General features: G+C 34.8%; 1 protein-coding gene across 3 annotated transcripts in view; it reads left to right on the forward strand.

The window, feature by feature from the left end:
* LOC120414556 (very long-chain-fatty-acid--CoA ligase bubblegum) overlaps nt 1-18,710 on the forward strand; it is a 67,001-nt gene that overhangs the window by 13,038 nt on the left and 35,253 nt on the right. Inside the window, exon 1 of one of the 3 annotated variants that reach the window (XM_039575767.2) lies at nt 5,556-5,716. The exons of 1 other annotated variant lie outside the window; for it this stretch is intronic. The gene's annotated coding sequence lies outside the window, so the exon portion shown is untranslated. Of the gene's footprint in view, nt 1-5,555; nt 5,734-18,710 lie in introns of those variants that run through there. One more of the 3 variants, XM_039575769.2, reaches the window with a different exon arrangement.

Here is an 18,710-nt window from a genome sequence, read left to right on the forward strand (position 1 = left end):
AGATGCAATTTTTTTCATCTAAAACATATCCAAAAAGACAATTTTGCTTGCAATTCTCAAAAATGTTTTTTTTTAATTTTTTTGATAAAATGTTTTTTTAAGGAAGCACGACTTTTTGAAGACACCAGGTTGGTCAGAAAATCCGTTCCAAGAGACATATTTTTGGTTATTTAGCCTTTTTGGATGGACAGAAGCCAACATTTTTGGGAGACTTGATGCAAAATGTGTTTTTTGGGTTTATTCATTTTTTGATGTAAATCCAATTTTCAATCAAAAAGAACTTTTCATATAATTTGACATCGTGCACCGTTTTGCACCGATGATATTGTAAAAAATAAGTGTTTTAGGGCATTTTCAAATGCTGGGACTGACTTAAAAAATTTGATATTTTTTCGAATTTTATGATGATTTAAATCAGGGGTGCCCAACCTTTTGGCCCAGCGGGCCAGATCTGATTTTTCCGAAGCAGTGGCGGGCCGGAACTAATGTTAGTAAATGTTCAAAAAAGTAAACATTTTTTTCATAAAATTTATTTGATAAGGTGTTAAATACATTAGTGTTGCAAATAAGATTCAACAAAGATAAGATGTTTTTTTATTTATGTTTATTTTGTTTAAAATTGTATTGTAAATGTTTTTGTCGATTGAAATTAAATACCCTGATATCATTAACTTAAAAAGAACATTCAAATTTCGTCGTTGAAAGTTTTTATCAAGTTTGAAAAATCGAGACAAGATAAAAATCATTGAAACGAAATTTGGATTCAAATCATCTTTACGAAAAAACATTTTTTAAGTTGTTTTGTACCTTTTTTCAAATATTTTACAAAACATTTCAAAATGTTTTTAAAGGCACGAAATTTAAAAATGTGGAGAAAAATATATATCTGATAGTTTTAAATTTGTCATTCTTCAAATTTCCTAAAATAATTGAAGTTTATAGAAAAAAATGCTATCTGATTTCTTGACTCATTTTGAAACATTTTTTAAAATTTTAAAAATATTTGCAGCGATTTTTATATTCGATATGATTAATTTGCTTTTTTAAAGCTTTTTTCCAGCTGAACTTTATTATTGTTTTGCTTACTCATTTATGAAAATTCAATCCAAATCAAAATCCTCACAAATGTAACAATTCAAATAGAAGTTAAAATAGCCAACACTTTTAGAAATTTATATTTGACACTTCTTTTTGCACATTTTTTAAGTTTAATAATTGGTTCTGAAAATTAATATAGAAATGATAAGAATTAAATTCAAATATAAAGAATGTGAAATAAAAAAAATACAAATGCAAAATCAAAACAAAACGTTGAATTAGCAACATGGTATGTCAAAAGCAAAAATAAAACAAATAAATGTTTTTTTTTTCAAAATATTGAAGAAAAAAAAATAATCTCATGATTATATTTTAAATTTTGAAACTCAATTTATTTATTGAGTATTCCATAATAACCTTTAGGGCCGGTCAAAGAACTATTTTGAAAAGCCGTCGCGGGCCGGATGAAATGGCTTCACGGGCCGGATCCGGCCCGCGGGCTGGACGTTGGGCAGGCCTGATTTAAATTATTTTCACTGAAAATACGCATATTTGACGAAATTTATGTTTAGTAATTTCTAAGTGCAAATTTGATAAAAATGATTTTTTTCGAAAAGTTGGCAACATTTCAAATGAATTTTGACTTGTTTCTTGAGAGAAAAAATTGTACCCAATTGACTCTCAATGTCTAAATTTTAATACAATTAGGAACATTTACTTATTTTCGTTACGAAATTAAAAATAAATTGCATTAAATTTCAAGGGCTACTGTGATTGAATTTGATATTGATATTCAATTTTATGTAAAAAACTCTCAGCAAGCGAATGCAATTGTCAGTTTTATCGTAAGTGCTCGCACAAAGGGTGCAGTGCATTTTTAAACTTCAATCGCAAAATTTTCATATCTGGCGACACTGTACGTAAATTTTGAGTACGACAATAGATTCTGCGTAAAAAATCTTCAAATTTGCATACCCAAAAGTTGACTTTTTGTTCAGTTTTCTATTACGAAAATACATTTAAGAAATGTGGTTTTTCAAAATACTCAAAAATTAGGGTGGTGTCGCGGGCGCGGGGTAGACCAAATGTCAATTTATTTTTTATGACTTTTCGAAAAGTTGGCAACATTGCCAAATGATTTTTGACTAGCTGTGTCCTGAGAGAAAAAAAATCTACCTGATTGACTCTCAATTTCAATCGATGACAACTTATAAACCAGAAAAGAAATCAGATTGAAACTTGTGTGGTATTTTCTCAATGTTTTAATATTTTTGGATTTTTGAAATCACAACTTACACATATGATTTAAAAAACTGAAAATATTTTTTATCAGAGGAGTTGAGAAAATTTAAAATATGTTTCACTTTTTAACCTTGAAAATCTATTCAATGATTTCCAAGATATCATCGATTGAAAATGAGTTTCGATTAGGTAAAATTAGAAATTTTTTTTTGGTAATTTTCATTTTTTGCAAGGATCTCAGCAACCCAAGCATTGGAAAGGTCGGAGCAACAATGTCTTATAAATAGCAAATAGTAGAGAATTTGCACAGCATTTCGAAATAACTTTTTTTTTTAAATGGACAAGGATTAAACTATTTTTAAAACCAAAATAAAAACTATCTTGTTCAATAATTTAACTTAAAAATGGATATAACTCAAAAACCCGATTTAATCCTACCAGGGGTGAGATAGAGCCTTTCTTACTAAAGAATATAACTTCTTTCAATTCATGACATCAACTTTGTTTATTTATAACGTCAGCACAAAAGAAAGTGACATGATACAAAAAATCTTATGATGAAAGCAAAAAGAAATTGAAAAAGCAATTTTCACCAAAAGAATATTTTTAATCGTACAAATTCTTAATCAAACAAGCGTTTATGACAAACGCGAGCATAGCAAGCTTCCCATGCGCCAGTGACGACGCACACCGCGGTTTTGGTTTTCTAGTTTTGGTACGAGCCCATAAACCGAACAAAGCAGGCGCAAAGCAAAACCGAGGTACAAGTGAACCGCGTGTGCCGCACAGTGCAGGGAAGCTTGCCATTCAGCATCTACGAATGTGAGAGAGTCAGAGATAGCTTTTTTAACAACCGCACCACTACACACTCAATCGCGATACCTTAGGTAGATAGCCATTGGCGTCGCGAGCATTGAAAACTTTGAAAACGATATAAACGATGAAAAGCTTAGAAAGCTCCTATTGGAATCCAATGAACTCTGTTAAATAAACTTACGAAATCACGACAAAATGAAGCCTACTTAAAGGCGATTTTAGGAGCACACGGGAAACAAATTGTTTGTAGCCGGATGAATGTCCTAAGTCGCAAAAGTTTTTGTAGAAACATTGGACAGTTATGCAAAAACGGACAGGGCAAAAGAAACCGAAAAGCTAAGATATCTTACATATTGAAGGAAACATCGGTAGTCGGTAAGTCGAGCCAAAACATATATGCGCCAGCATTCTCGTGCCAGTATTCGAAGCTCAACTTTACAACTTGTCGACTTGGCGACGAAGCGTCGAAAATCGATGTAGTGTGATTTTTTGGCGATTTTTCCGATTAAAATTCATGCTGAATCGTCATATTTACGAACATGAAAATGATGTCCAGCCATAAAGTAAAACCTATACCTTTCTTTAGTAAGAAAGGCAAAAAGTAAATCGTTCTAAAAATTGATCGGCATTGCCGATAGATGTCATATTTGTTTCAGATGCTCACTCATGGTCTGTACTATGAGTGTAGAAAGAAATTTCGGATAAAATTAGAAACGAAAAATGTTGGCGAAGGTCACTAGGTGGGCTTTTACCTTTTTTATGAATTTTTTTTTCTTATGGTAGGTTAATCAAAAGGCTCTAACCCCAGAACCATATTATGAATCTTGATGAAAATTTGGGAGGTTGTAGAGCTCAAAAAATGCAATTTTTGAGACAAATAAAAGATATGAAAATGAAAATAATTGACCATATTTTCATTTGGAAACTGTGTAATTCGTTGGAAAATCTTATCACATCCGAAAACAGATGGATATTTCGAAATTTGAGCGGCAACTCGCCCAGGTTCAGCACACTAGCTTTCATCTGCATCCAGAAGAATCAAAATCGGATTCAGGGGAGCTGAGAACGACGCGACACAAAATTTGGCAAAATTTTACTTTACACGAACAAAATGTTACATTTTTTTTTGTGTAATAAAATCACATATATCACAAACATATTGTTAGCCTCCCAAACATTCAATCGTAATATGCACAACAATCAACACCTCAATTGACCAAATATTTGGCCATTCACAAGCGGAACAAACAAGTTAAAATATTTACTATCGATAACTTAACACCCGTTTCGGCGACGGCAACGCACCTTATCACCACAGACAAGTGGACCGTTTCAGAGCAGTTCAGCGCTCGCACTGTATACATTTTAAATTGTCTAAATCCACTGCTCGACCATTGCCATCGGTCGCACTTTGCTCAACAACATAATCGCTTATGACCCCAAGCCAAACCAAAGTCCAATGTTTGAGTTTAAAAACAAGCAGAAAAAAACGAGTGTTCTTGGAATGATCTTCACCTTAAATAAAAACTAAAACAACTGTCAGCGCGATCGCCTGTCTGGGGTGCAAAGTTCAGGCTTCTCGTCTCGAGGTACAGCGGGCGACGATTTAGTGTGTTGTGTATAGTTTTACTCAATCTGCTTATCTTGATCGAGGGGATCAGTACGAGAGCGCGCGTGAGATGTTCGTTTCAAAGGGTAATTTGAAGCTGATTGAGCGAGGATCTTGTGAGCTTGATCTTATCAATTCTGACAAAATCACAACACAAGAAACTCTACGTTGCTCTTTGGTATAAACAATCCAATATCCAAAGGCCGGCTACGAAGTTATGAAAAAGTAGAAACTGTATCAGACTTTAGTTACCGATGATCGCGTGTCGAAATCGGGACAAGATCGTCGTACAACAGTTGACGAACCTCTCCAAAGAACGTTTCTAAGGCTGATAGTACTCGTTATCAAGCGTTATCGCTATTGCACTAAACTATTTACTTCACCAGGAGAAGTCACTAGTTTTGCCCTTTTTCGTTGATTATTTCAGAACGTCAACGTTCAAAACACTTTGTAGACTTGGACTCAACGTTCAGACACTCGGAATCTACAAGTCATCCCTAATCGCGGGGTTCACGGGTGATTGGAGCTATCAGTGCGCGTTGATATTGGCCACCTTACGTGTATGAGTGTCTCACTCCGTAATGAGCCCAAACCCAAACCGGGCTCTGATATCTCGAATAAATTGAGTAATACTCGCTAGGTCGTGGGTCTGTCCCCCGGTTTGATGACTGTTGACTGTTTTACGGGTGTTTTACTTATTTTGCTGTTGTTATTGCTATTCTTCAACAAGTCCTGATTATATACCTTCTCTCTCGCGGGCGTCGTACAATCATCGCCAGAAACACAAGCGGCAGGCAGTGATTAGAGCGCGCGTGTACGTGTGTGTACTGGTGAGTTCGGGACGTGCTCCGGGATCGTCGGATCCGTCAGTTGAGTGGAGGTGCATCGAGAGTCAACAACGTTGCGCGACGACATTCGCGAAGGTTTTCGGTGAAAGGGAAACTCGCTGGAGGACTGGACTGGAGCTAGGCTGTGTGATCACACCGGGGGAAGAACTAACTGGCGTTGGAGGTGTGTACGATCGACGTGTGAGTTTGGGGGTTCCGATCCGAGTACGGGTTCTTCCCGCGTCGATCCTGCGCTGATCGTAACGTGGTAGAAACTCCTTCGAGTGAGTCAACTTGGGGGAGAGTTTGTTCAGGTGGTGATTTTCGTAATCGCTTAAAGTCAGCAGTACTGTGGTGAGGTATTTCTCGTTACAGAGTCCCGTGAATGCTACTTATGTCACTGCCTAGTCGATAGTCTACAACAGTGACTTAGTTGAGTGCGTTGGGTAAACATATCGCGTCGTGAAGTTTAGTACTAGATGTTTTGATAGCAAAGTTACTATCAACAGTTATTCATAGTCAGTTTTGTGAAGTGAAAAAGATAGTTGATAGCAATTAAGCTGTGTTTTTTTGAGGTACAGACTGCTTAAAAATATATATTTTATAATATAGTTTTCTTCAAATATTGGTCGGAGATTTAAGAGTGAGATCAACATATGCCTGGTTTGATATTAACAAATATATGGTCGCCAGTCGAAATTCCGACATTTGTTCAAAGATTAAATTTTTGAATCGTTTAGAAAAAAAAAAACGAAACACAAATTGATTTATGTTGATTTCAGAACAAGAAGGAATATTTTTTTATATTTTTGAGCTCACAATGCTCAACATCAAAAGTTAGATTTCCCGTTCGAAATCAGCATTTGAGTGAGAAGGAGATTTTATCGTAGTAATAATTCGATTGCAAGACGGAACAAGTGACAAGTCATCAAAAACTAGCTTAATCCACCTGAGTTGTTGGTAAAATCCCAACTCCTTAACCAAAATTGGTCACATAAAAGTTCTGTAAATAATTGACATCTGACTTCAAATTTTTGGTTTTGGGGCGGAACGTCTAAAACTAAAAGAACCTACAAAAAAGTACAAAGATATCAATTAAGTGAGTATAAATTGAGGAAGAGTTTTCAATTTTCAAATTTAAGACTCGTTTGAAAGATTTTTCGATTATATATCCAACGTATGTAGGTCTGAAAATTGAGACAGGGTGAGTACTAGAAAGGAATAGAGGAGTAGAAAAGAGTAGAAGAGTAGAAATAAGCAAATAATTAAGCTTTTCTACTTCTCTAATCTTTTCTTACTCCTTTCTACTCCTCTACTCTTTTCTACTCCTTTACTCCTTTCTAGTTCTCTACTTCTTCTACTTCTCAATTATTTTTTAATCCTCTACTCATTTTTTAACTTTACTTTCGACTTTTTTACTTCTTCGCTTTTTACTTCTTTGCTTGTTTTTGCCTCTTTTTTATGCTTCTTTTTTACTGTTTATTTTGTTTTTGCTTCTTTGCTATTTTGCTTCATTTTACTTTTACTAGAATTCCTCCATTGTATTTTTAAACATTTTCATTCTTTGCTCCTTTCCTTACCAACTCATTTTAACCCCTTTACTCATTCCTACTCCTCTTTGCACTTTCTACTCCTTTAGTTATCAAAACTTCTCTCTACTCCTTTACTCGTTTTTACTCTTCTATAAAAAGAAAAAAAAAGGAGTAATCAAATTACTCCTTTACTTTACTGTTTTACATTTACTCCGTTTTTTGAGGAGTAAAGGAGTAGAAAAAGTAATGAAGTAAAGGAGTTTCAGTAGAAAGGAGAAAAAAAGAGTAAACAGAAAGAAGATTAGGAGTAAAAATGAGTTTTTTTTGTCTATACTACTCGTTTGATACTCCTTTACTACTTCTTTTTTCCTTTAGTTTTCTCTTTTTTCGTAGAGATACAGTAAAGAATAGAAAAGAAGAGAAACAAATATTTTAGTTAAAGAGAGTTAAGAAAAAAAAAATAGTAAAGGAGTGCAGAGGAGCAGAAGGAGTTACGAGGAATAGAAAGGAGTTAATAGGAGTATTAAAAGGAGTAAATGAGTAGTATGAAGTTATCAAGTATATAAGTAATCAAGTAAAGGAGTAGAAAGTAGACTCAAAAACAGTTAAAAATGTTAAAAAAAAAACAGTTAGAAAAGGAGTAAAGAAGATTAGAAAGAAGTATCGAGGAGTAGAGAGAAGTAAAAGGAGAGTAGTAAAGGAGTAAAGCAGTAGCTAGGAAAAAGAAGTAAAAAGGAGAAAAGGATACAGAAGATAAGGAGTAAAAATAAGTATTTTTTTAAATTTGTTATCGTTTTCTTTTTTTGCTTCCTTTATTCTTATGATAATTTTCTCCTTTTCCGTAGAGGATTAGCAAAAAGTAAAGATTAGAAAAGAAATATTAGAAATAATCAAGGAGTAGAAAGTAATTAAGAGAGTTAAGATAAAAACAATTACTAAAGGAGTAAAGAGGAGTAGAAAGAGGAACGAAGAGTAGAAAGGAGAAAAATGGAGTAAAGGAATAGAAAAGATAGAAAAGATTAGGAGTAGAATGTAGTAAGGAGTACTCCTCGTTAGAAAGGAGTACTCCTTTTACTACTTCTTTTTACTCCTTCACTTGATTACTACTTCTTCTTCGTCTTCATCTTTCTTCTCGTCTACCTTTTCTACTCCTTTCTATCTTTCTACTCCTTTCTTTTCCTAGATGAGTAGACGAGTAGAAATAAGTAAAGAGCAGACAAGATTAAAGGAGTAAGGATTAAAAATGAGTAATCAAGTGAAGAAGTAAAGAAGAGTAGAAAGGAGTGAAGCAGTAGAAGGAAAAAGGGAGCAAAAAAGGAATACTCTTTTTACTACTCCTCTAGGAAAACGAAGAAGTGGAAGGAGTAAAAAAGGAGTGAAATAGAGCAGAGGAGTAAAAGGAGTAGAATGAGTAGAAAATAGTAGAGGAGTAAAAAGGCGCAAATAATCAAGCTTTTCAAATTTATTTACTCCTTTCTGCTCCTTCCAAGAGGAAATCAAGAAAAAAAATCACGAAATTTATAACTCGCCTATTTGAAAATGTATTAACAAGTTGTAGTATCTAATAAACCAACAAATTAAAAATTAACTTTTGACGCAAATCGAATGCTAATTAAAAAAATGATACTTATATTGACGAATTTAAAATCACTGCTTTTGACTAACGCAATCACCTCAAGTTTTCAGATGTTTACCAATATCCGCCAAGTCCTATCAGCGAGTGTATTTTCGTAAATGTTCGCATCCATACGGCGCCCTCTCAACGTTATTAATTACGGATTGCACGGCTTATCAGCCACTTGCGGAGTAATTATATAACTATCAGTAGCTGCTCAAAAGTGGCTAAATCGAACTTGACCTTTAGTCGGAGCGAGCTGTCCACAACTTCGCTGCAAGCGTCGCGACGACTCAATTGAACTGTCCATAAGTTGAGCGTTCTAAAAATCAAGTTTTTTTGCTGAGCAGGTGATGGCTAACTTGACACGGTTCACGAGATCCATAGAATTTTGCAGCGAACTAGGTGTTATTACACTCAATCGCTGCTGCCCCGTAAGCGGTTAGTCCTTGGAGGTTGCAAGTAGAAATCATGCGAGTGCGTTTGAAAACTGGAAATAATCGATCTCTGGCAAAATATTAAAAGGTGGCAAACATGAGCACGTCGGGTAGATTACCGGAGGGGGTAGTAGGTAGTCGTGGCAAATAACATTGTAAAACATTGATAAGAAGATTTATGGCCGACTTCTTCCCAGTTCGGTCGTGTTCGAAAAACGGTGATGCAGATAAGGTGAGTTCAAAAACTTGTCCAACAAGCAATTGAACGAAACCCACACTGCTCCGGAGTTGCATCCGATTTAACGTTCAACCCAGAAGGAGGTCGAAACTTTGTGCAGCATCAGTGTGCCTTATTTATCAGAAAGTTTCTCATCAGGACTGTGTTTTTCCAGGACTTGCCCCCCGAAAGGACATTCTTGTTTGTTGCAAGTGTTGCCTCTGTTGGTTGATGTGCATCCGGGCGAGCCAAGTCATGGTCCGGTGGTGATCCCCAACTTCTAGACGGAGTGGGGGCCATAAACTGTGCAGGTTTAGCCTGGAGTGCTTCACCCTGCATTTGTGGGTGTGTTTGTAACGATTATGATGCTGCTGGAGCAGCTCTCATCTGCGTTAAGTGATTCCGGGTCAACACTGGATAGGGTGAGGTGGGGTAGTTCCGAACAAAATAAACTTAAAACAAAATTTCAAATTTGTTTGAGTTGGCAAGCTAAAGCTGAAAACCTTTTGGTTTTGAAAAGAGCTTCCTCTACCCAAAATCGGTAGACATTTGCAAGGATGTCCCATTCTCCTTGAGTGCATCCTTTACCGCGCTGAACTCTTCACACACAGGATGGCACGGGCGTTCAAAAGCTCTGTGCCTCAATAACAACCAAACAAGAAGCCGCTTCAAAACTCGAAGCTAAGCCACATCGCATCGAGCTCTTGAAGTCGTGCCTGCCTGCCATCCTGACTGCACAGAGAGGCAAACGAAGCATGCAAAAAAGGGGTTCCTGATCTGATCAGACTATTATGAGAAGCTCTCACGAGAGTGCGGCAGCAGCTTTGAAGGAAAACATTTTCAAGCCCTGAAGAGGGTGGTTGGATTTGGTTGGAGTTTCTGGGCTGCAGACGACTTCGTCGTCCTAGTCAGACGGAGACTGCAGCGACGATAAGTAATACGAGCAGGATAAAGAGCATAAGTATGCTCGCACACACTGCACAAGTGCAGCGACGGCTTTCTCCGATGCTTGTTTACGAAGTCATTGATGTGCGGAGTAGGGAGGGGGTGAAGAAATAGTCAATGGCAGAGTCACCCACCTCCCGAAATGAACTGGAAGAGAGAGTTAACATGAGACACGGGATTTCCTGGATTTCGTAGTTTACACATGTGAGAACCATCCTCTGCTGCGCGTCTTCTCTACTGCTTCAAACATTTCTCGGAGATTACCCCATTTCATTGCTCGATTTGATACTACATAATCCGTTTGATGTGACTTGCTGCCACTTGCTGCAAGGAAGAGGCTTTTGGTAGAGAGCTTGCTTGGTAAACATGCTTTCGGCTGGAATAAATTGTGGAATTACGAATGCCATCTGTGAAATTGCTTGAAAAAGTTTTGAGATAACGTTCATACTCTAAATTCAAAAAGAGTATTTTGAAAATTAAATATTTTTGAAAGCATGTGATTCGATTCATTTGACATATTCTGTTGCAATACCAGATAGCATTCTCAATGCTCTACCAAAACAAGTTCATAAAAATCGTCATGGCCGAATGTATCATCTACCCAAACTAGCTTTCCTCTACCCATAAATAAAAGATTTAAGAAATATCAGAGTAATTCTGTATCTGTATCTGTTGAAGGAATTTTTTGATCGATTTGGTGTCTTCAGCAAAGTTGTAGGTATGGATAAGGACTACACTGAAAAAAATAGGTCCACGGTAAACAAAATTTTGTGATTTTTTATTTCACTTTTTGTCACAAAAACTTGATTTGCAAATAAAACACTTTTTTTTATTTGGTAAGTTGGGCGTCCAATTTTCCCGGGTTTTGAATTTCCCGGGAAATGGGAAAAAGATATTTGAAATCCCGGGGATCGCGGGAAATTTTTAAAGCAGTAATAAAATCTATGTTTTCATTATATTTGCCATGTTTTCAAGCTTAAAATCATAGAATTAGCTTAATACTATTCATTGGTGATAATTTACGCTTCAATCTAAACAATGATAGCAGGTTTTATATAGCTTGAAAGATTTTGTTGTTGCTCTTTGTTTTTTGGTTTCTAATTCAATTCCTAATCCAATTTAATTCAAATTAAATAAGTCTCTTATAAGCACATATTTTTTTTTTATATGACAAGAAAAGGAAGTGCCTAAAAAATTCTTTGTAAATGTCTAAAATATCAAATAAAAAGACAGCAAATAAAAATATGCTAGCCAATGTTCAATTTTAGATAACTTTAGAAATTCATATTTTATATAAAAAACGCATACTGTGAAAAAATCGGAACTACAGTCTAAATTGGACTGGAGACAGGAGATTTGAGACAAATTAATTGGATTAAATCAATCAAAAAATCAAAGATTATGCAAAAAATGACTTAAACAGCTGTTTTAATACGATAAATCCGTCTTGATTTGCCAAAGCTGTTTCATAAAAAATATATAAATAAACATAGTATTTTTAAAAATATTTAAAATGAAATAGAAAACATTTAAAGCTCTAGGTAATTTACGGATCGGTAAATTTTTCACAAAAGTCAAATTACTGCTTATATCTAGATTTTTTCGTTATTCATGGATACACAACAAAACCGGAATTCCAGACCAAAATTTGATATTTTTTTTCAATTTCGGGAATTCCCGGGACAAAATACAAAAAATCCCGGGATTCGCGTATTCCCGGGTTTGGAAAAATCCCGGGATTTTTGTCCCGAGAATTCCCGGGATGGACGCACTAGTTTAGGGGACATCAAATGCCAATTTTATAAATTTCCTTAATGTGCAAAAAATCTTTGACCTAGTTATGAATTTTGGATTCAATACTGATTTTTTCAAAAAATCGAAATATTGGTCGCAAAAAATTTTCTTTTTCATTTTTCGATGCAAAATCGAATTTGCAATCAAACAGTGCTTCAGTGAATTTTGATAAAGTGCACCGCTTTCAAGTTATAGCCATTTTCAGGTAACTGTTTTGAAAATAGTCACACTGCCTCTGATCGCATAAATGTCCTATATGCATTTTCATCGTTTTTGAGCTATTGATGCTAAAAGCCTACAACATTCAATGCATAGTTCTAGAAATCAGGAGGAAATCCATTTTTTTCGCGAAAATTTAACTGTGGGACAAACTTCAAATGCGTTTTCTCAGCTTGCTGTTTTTGCATATGGGACATTTATGCGAACAGCGTATTTTTCATTTTTTGAAATTAGTGCTCATGTTTGCTCACTTTTGAAAAGCTGAGATGATTTCTATATTTTGCTTTCTTGAACTTTGTTGATACTACCTTTAGTTGCTGAAATATTGCCATGCAAAGATTTAAAAACTGGAAAATTGATGATTAAATAGTGAAAACGTTGCACTTTATCAAAATTTCACTGAAGTACTTTTTGCAAATTCGATTTTACATCGTAAAATGAAGTTGAACAATTTTGCGACCGATATTTCGATTTTTTGAAAAAAATTCCAAATTTCATGTCTCGGTCAAAGTTTTTTTTGCACATTCTGAAATTTCTGAAAAGTTGGCTAAAACAATCAGAAAATAAAAATATTAAAAAATAGTTTTTTTTTGCAAATCAAGTTTTAGTGACAAAAAGTGAAATTAAAAATCCTCAAAAAAAAAAAATTACATTATATCATTTTTTTCAGTGTGGTCCTTATTCATTCCTACAGCATTGCTGACGACACCAAATCGGTCAAAATTCCTTCAAAAGATAGAGATTTTTGAATTTTCCTATACCTATATTTTTTGTATGGACAACTGCCAAATTTGTATGGAAAATTATATGGACAAACTAATGGTGCAAAATGGCTTCTTTAGGCATACCAAAGGCACCAAAAAAAATTCAGCCAGATTGAAAAATACAAAAAAAAATAAATTAAAAAAGATCGATTTCGTAGAGACTTGCTCAGAAGATATAAAAAAATAGCAATTTCGTTCAAATCGCAATAACCCTTAATCGCTGATTCATTCCCTACAGGTTTAAAACCCGAAATTAAGCGCACATATTAACACGCGTGTGGAATTTCCGCGTCCAACAATCAAATCAGCGCGCCATAAAAATCGATAACACACGCGAGCTCCACCCCAAAACAGCTCATTGAGCGAGTACCCGCGGTAAGCCCGTTATCGAAATCGATTCGATTTCGTCCGGCCACTGTTTAAAATCAATCGACATAATTCCAACCAGCAATAGCAGGGGGGCAGTGGCGTCAGCAGCCGAAAGTCGTCCGTCACAAAATCCGATTATTTGTCCGGGAAACATATTTTTCGCGATTTTATCAACTCCGTGGAGTGGGGCGAGGGACTATTTTTGGCCTGCGCTGTTGTGCGCGAAACGGTTGCGAATCTGTCACAATAAATGTTTCAGCATGATTAAATTTTGAACAGTCACAATTCAATTTGTGCGTGCGTGAGACGCTACGCACGCACACTCGCGTGCAAACATGACACAAATCAATCTTTAATTGGATTAACTATCGTGTGATGTGGCAGTTTGATTTGTGACGAAATTTTAGTTTGAAATTGCACATTTTTGAATACTTTGTAGCAAAATTACCCTGCAATTTTAATTTGTCGCAAAATTGGTGGCAGGATTTCGGCGCTGTTTTTGTTCGATTGCCCTAAAAATAGCCCAATAAAGCCAAACTCAAACACACAGATGCGACACAAACCTGTGGCTATCAGCTTGTTTCCACAGTTGATAATTGACAATCTGAGTTGGGCTCTTTCGCGAAAAGCAAGTGCAATAATTGAATTTAATCGCACGCTGCGCTGGTGCACCACTACATTCGATGGGGTAATTCGCCAAATGTCGTATTTGATCAAACTGACTAGCTTGGTATTTTCGACTTCTACAATGTATTTTTAAATTTATTTCAAGTCCAACAATTAGACATGCGGTCCGACCTTCGAGATCTATATCCAAATGGTTGAACACGGAAACCCAAAACCAACCGATGATGCCCGATCAGGCAAATGGAAATTCGATTGGGTTTTATTAATTAATGGCCGAGCGATAAGGATAATTGCACACCACCAGGGTGGATTGCAGAACCCAGCCACTCTGCCGTGCAGATAGTGTTAATTTTGTGGGATCTCTGAACTAGGAAATCTGCCCGACTTTGATTAGGTGTTCAATCGTGAAACCTCAAGATGTGCTTAACTCCTAAACCTCAAGTATCAATCGCAGGAAACTAATTATTTTGAATAAACGCACACACTTACGGCAAATCGATCAGTCTAAATAGCCTTAACCACCTTCCACCCGAGCTCGTTAATAGAATGGCAAATCTTATCGTAAATCTTATCGACACACACAGCAACGGACCTGCCCTGCTAACGGACCTTCGTTATTGGTCTCCCCGGGAAGGTTGTGGAGAGGAAGCAGGACCCCTTCCAAATGGTTCCTGGGAGCCCGAGTCTGGGAACGGGCAATCAATTATGGCAATATCGGAGTTCACACACCCGCTTAGAGAGGAATCGTTATCACGCGCGTGAAACGGTTACGGTGTCATTTTTGGTATTGCCCCTTTATTGACGCAGTTTGGCGGCCTTTTGTGGGGAATGGCTGCCTCAAGCGGATGGGATTAATTTTTAAAAAAATATTATAGGATTCTGAATATTCAACCTGGTATGAGTCTAGCTCAACTGTGTTATGAATTAAAAATTCAATTGAAATTAATGAAAAATATTTACACTTGAAAACGTCCCTAATTAGTGTTTATGGACTTTTCAATCGGGTTGATTTGAATTCATGAAAATAAATACACTGGAAAGGTAAGACAATCTTGCCCATACTGTATTTTCCGACACCGAAAATCGATTCAATATTTTTTAGATATATTGTTATTTGGTATTTTCGTTCTTTAGTTGTTTGGCTGGGCATAATCATCAGTATTCTTCTGAGATATATTATTTTGAATATTAGAAGCCAGTTAGTTCACATTTTTCCTGTTTATTTTTTTAAAGAACATTTTGGATCAGAAAACATACTTTTAGAGATGGTCAAGCTTGGCCATGACTTTTGAATCCCTTGATACTAAAAAATATGTATGTATAATAAAGGACTTACCATTTGAAATTTGATTTTACTAAACGGGTATTTGTTAGACTTTTTTTCGATGTTTTTCAAAAGCTTGATTTAGTAAAAATAAAAACTGGCAGCACTGCCAAATTATTTTGACAGTCTTTTATTATATGTAGCTGAAAAGAGCATCTGGAAAATTCTCCACTAAAACCGGAAATGGATTTTATTTATATTTTTGTCAAATTTAGTTCTCGGCTTATCAGTCCCAGTAGCAAGTAAAACGAAATTTTGTTTTTTATGCCCGACGTTTCGATATATATAATATCATTTTCAAGGGTTCTACAAACATATTTTTGATTTGGTTCAGATTTTGTGAGGTCCTTCCCATGGACCGAAGAAGCCAGCTTGAGTCGTTGGTTCATCCATACAAAGCTCAATACAATTTTGGCAGCTGTCCATAAAGAAATGGTACGTAAATTTTTTGGCAATCTGTAACTTTTGTAGGAATTTCTGATCGATTTGGTGTCTTCGGCAAAGTTGTATTGAATCAGAAAACAATATGCACAAGGAAAAATTGCCGATTTTTAAAATAAAATATTTTTATTTGCATTTATCATCTTTAGTTTACCTTTAATTTTGGCAGCTGAGCAATTCTCTACGAAATCGGTCTTTTTTCTTAAATTTTAATTTTTGTATTTTTTAATCCGACTGAAACTTTTTTGGTGCCTTCGGTATGCCCGAAGAAGCCATTTTGCATCATTAGTTTGTCCATATAATTTTCCATACAAATTTGGCAGCTGGCCATACAAAAATGATGTATGAAAATTCAAAAATCTGTATCTTTTGAAGGAATTTTTTGATCGATTTGGTGTCTTCGGCAAAGTTGTAGGTATGGATATGGACTACACTGAAAAAAAATGATACACGGTAAAACAAATTTGGTGATTTTTTATTTAACTTTTTGTCACTAAAACTTGATTTGCAAAAAAAAACACTATTTTTTTTTAATTTTTTGATATGTTTTAGAGGACATCAAATGATTACTTTTCAGAAATTTCCAGGTTGTGCAAAAAATCTTTGAGCGAGTTATGAATTTTTGAATCAATACTGATTTTTTCAAAAAATCGAAAAATTGGTTGCAAAAATTTTTCAACTTCATTTTTCGATGTAAAATCAAATTTGCAATCAAAAAGTACTTTAGTGAAATTTTGATAAAGTGCACCGTTTTCAAATTAAATCCATTTTTAGGTGACTTTTTTGAAAATAGTCGCAGTTTTTCATTTTTTTAAATTAGTGCACATGTTTGCCCACCTTTGAAAAAAATATTTTTGAAAAGCTGAGAAAATTCTCTATATTTTGCATTTTTGAACTTTGTTGATACGACCCTTAGTTGCTGAGATATTGCCATGCAAAGGTTTAAAAACAGGAAAATTGATGTTTTCTAAGTCCCACTCAAACAACACAACATTTTCTAATGTCGATATCTCAGCAACTAATGGTCCGATTTTCAATGTCAAAATTTGAAACATTCCGATCTTTTCGAAAAAAATATTTTCAAATTTTTTAAACTAAGACTAACATTTCAAAAGGGCCAAACATTCAATATTACGCCTTTTTAAAATGTTAGTCTAGGTTCGAAAAGATCGGAAAATTTAACGAATGTTTCATATTTTAACATTGAAAATCGGACCATTAGTTGCTGAGATATCGACATTAGAAAATGGTGTGTTGTTTGGGTGGGACTTAGAAAACATCAATTTTCCTGTTTTTAAACCTTTGCATGGCAATATCTCAGCAACTAAGGGTCGTATCAACAAAGTTCAAAAATGTAAAATATAGAGAATTTTTTCAGCTTTTCAAAAATATTTTATTTGAAAGTTGGGCAAACATGTGCACTAATTAAAAAAAAAATGAAAAACTGCGACTATTTTCAAAAAAGTCACCTAAATATGGATTAAACTTGAAAACGGTGCACTTTATCAAAATTTCACTGAAGTACCTTTTGATTGCAAATATGATTTTACATCGAAAAATAAAGTTGAAAAATGTTTGCGACCAATTTTTCGATTTTTTGAAAAAATCAGTATTGATTCAAAAATTCATAACTCGCTCAAAGATTTTTTGCACAACCTGGAAATTTCTGAAAAGTTGGCATTTGATGTCTTCTAAAACATATCAAAAAATAAAAAAATTAAAAATAGTATTTTTTGCAAATCAAGTTTTGGTGACAAAAAGTTAAATAAAAAATCACCAAATTTTTTTTTACCGTGTATCATTTTTTTCAGTGTGGTCCATATTAAAACATACAACTTTGCCGAAAACACCAAATCGATGAAAAAATTTCTTCAAATGATACAGATTTTTGAATTTTCATACATCATTTTTTTATGGCCAGCTGCCATGCTTTTTTGTTTGTTTTTACATTTTCTGCCATAGAACGATACAATTGTCATTTAAATGGTAGAAAAATGCGTAGGGACATTACAAAAATCACTGCATGTAGTCCAGACTCGATTATTCGAAGCCTCAATTATCCGAAGTTTCGATTTTCTTAAGTTTGATTATCCGAAGGCTTTTTTCGTATTTTTTTATATTTTCTAATTTTTAACATTAAATTCGAGAACTGTGACTCAATTTTAGTCAAATTTGAGCTGTAGATTGCCTTTTAGTATACCAGTTACATTTTTTCACTATTTTAACACCGCCATTTTGGCAGCCATCTTGGATTTAAAAATTGTAAATGTTTGGGGTCATATTCAAGTTTAAAAATCAAAAACAAGACAATGAAACATACTTTTTTCGTGATTCGTTTATCCGAAGTGATTTTTTTCCGAGGCCTTCGAATAATCGAGTCTGGACTGTACTTATTTCTACAAAACATATGGCAAGTGTCAGTGAAAAACACAGCCAAAGTTGACCCTGGATAAATTGACATTTTTGAAAACATTGTCAAAGTCACATAAAACAAGTAAAACTTCCAAGCCAAAAAAAAATCTGAAATTTAATGAGTTCGTTTTTTCAATGCTTTTTAAAGTTGAAAAATTGGTTGAAAAATTGAATTTTGGTAAATTTTTGATCGAAGCCCGTGTAGAGGTGGGGTTTGGGTTGTTGAGGGTTAATTTCCCAAAATCGGTTTTTTATTTTTGATTTTTTATATGTTTTAGACAATAAATCGCAACTATTGAGCCATACAGAAGTATGGACCAATATTTTGTCGCCGAGTTATGTATTTTTGAAAAGAAAAATATTCTTTTGGAGATAACCCCTGGGCCTTGTAAAGTCAAGGGGCATGATTTGATCCTAGTGCATTAGTTAAAATTTGGGTATACATTATTTTTTATAAGCACTATGGACACCACTTCATGCTA

This window comes from Culex pipiens, chromosome 2 (assembly GCF_016801865.2).
Source record: "Culex pipiens pallens isolate TS chromosome 2, TS_CPP_V2, whole genome shotgun sequence".
Lineage (NCBI taxonomy): Eukaryota > Metazoa > Arthropoda > Insecta > Diptera > Culicidae > Culex > Culex pipiens.